A 2262-nucleotide genomic window follows, 5' to 3' on the forward strand; every position below is an offset into this window, starting at 1 on the left:
ACCGGACAGAAGTGAGGCTTACATGATGTATCCACGCCATCTATCAGATGCAGGTCTCAAGTTACCCTGGATGTACACAGTTTAGCCAGATATGAAACATAGGTGGGCCACGGCACAGGGAATAAGTGTGGACACCTACGGTATATTTGAATGGGGGACGTGTAGTTTGTCTGCATTTGGCTGTGTTTTGGTACAGGGGGGCTAAATGATCCCACGCATCATATGGACACGTTGACGTGCATATATCATTTGGGCCCCACATCTGCCCGGCACCACACCTTGTAATGTCATCAAGCTACTGTGCAAATGCATCAATTCATAGCCTGAAACTGGCTCCGCTTGAGGCAAGTTTCTTCCCTATTTCTCTTTCAATGCTAAATTTTCAAGCCCAGCAAATGAGTGGTCCGGGATTAGATATTGACTCACCCATGGATCTGGGCCTAGACCTGAATTTCAGATGTATCAAATAAAGGGACCGTGAGGAGCTTCATTATCATATTACCAGCAGGAGCTTCTTTATCACATTATCAGCAGCGGGGGTGATTGGTTTAGATTGTTGGATGACTTGTGTAAGGCCAGTACAATGGGACGGCCTTGACAGTGCCCTATACGACATTGTCAGAGTGGGAACCGTTGCCGTTGGAAAATCTTACAGAACAGAATGGAAGCTTTGCTTGTGGCTAGGGCGCAAATGGGTCGGGTTGACCCATTGGATCATTGGACCCAAACTGACATTTTGTGGGTCTAGGTCCAAAATTTGGAACCAGGGGGCAGGTCTGGGTCCAAAAGTATGACCCAAATTGCCACAAGTGGTTGGGTTTATGTCCCCTCGGAATTGGCTCGACCAATCTGGACCTAGTTTTTAAATAGGTCTTTATTTGAGTAACAAAAAGATGGAACCAATCCAGAGTCAATCCAGACGCAGAGACCCCACACCAAAATGGAACCAACCTAGACTCAATCCAGACACGACCCAGAGACTCAAGAAAATGTAGTTAATTACGTATGTGGGTTTTGGTTTTCTTTTGGGTGACTTAGATCACTGCCTTTTTATAAAAGCTATTACCCATACACCATTCATGGTAATCTAGACCATTTGGTTTTACCTGTTGAATTTGGACCAATGGCCATTCTAATTTTTACCATCAAAATTGATAGCCATCATAAATTGGATGGTATGGAACATTATTTGTGTGCCTGTGTGATAAAATAGGCCTGGACCCATTATATTAAGGGGTCAGCTATTTTTGACTTCATTAAATTAATGCGTCAGCTTTTTTTGACTTCCACTAATGATTAGGTTTCGGTCCAAAATTCTGACCTTATTCTTAAATGATTCAGGACTTGAATTTTAATGGTTGGGTTTGGGTCCAAACTTCCGACCTGATTCTTAAATGGGTCAGGACTAGGGGTCCAGGGTCCCCTTGACCGTACCTCATCCAACCCATATGCACCCTTTTTTGTGGCAGGCCTCCGGCATGCAAAGTAGACTTGAATGGATAACTGGATGTACTTTACCCAAATAATCCAAGATTGATGCATCTGTTCCTAATTTTGATGCAATGGAAAATTTCATGTCAGGCTGTGAGTCATTGATGTTTTGAAGCATATGTATGATATAGCATTTTAGTTCTTCTAGTAAAATTTCACAGTAAGTTACCTTGGATGAAAGGCATTATCATCCATAAACCTTTGGGACCACCAATGGTCACATGGGCCCACTGTTAAAGGGCAAAAATCATCTTACTAAAAGGATCCTTGGCTTTTCATTGTGGCCCACCTCTGCCATGCTCACACAGTACTTTTCCATTGGGCCATGTCAAGTCATAGGAGATTCCTTGCATGCAATTGGCATCCACATAATTCTATTATGGCCAAATTCTGACTGGAAAATTGTGAACATTCGATGTGTAAGCACAGCCCACGTATAATGGGTCTTACACATATTATACAGTTGTTCCATGCTTCTTTATTATCCAATAGAAAATGATATAAACTGTACACTGAGCAGCGGTTATTCACCGGTTATGGTCTCAGCCAGCTGAATGCCATCAGTTATGAAATGGAATTATGTCAAATGACATCCCTTTTCATCTAAACAGACCCAACATCTCACCAAAAAACATGAATTGAAACATTCTATAGAACTGAACATTAGCATCCGTCTCAAGGTCCTGTTTTTCTCTATAAGTTATTATTATTTTTTTTTAATGCAGCTTTTTTTCTTTGTAAACATAAGTCTGCCAAAATTTTCATCAGCTA

This window comes from Magnolia sinica, chromosome 18 (assembly GCF_029962835.1).
Source record: "Magnolia sinica isolate HGM2019 chromosome 18, MsV1, whole genome shotgun sequence".
Taxonomy (NCBI): domain Eukaryota; kingdom Viridiplantae; phylum Streptophyta; class Magnoliopsida; order Magnoliales; family Magnoliaceae; genus Magnolia; species Magnolia sinica.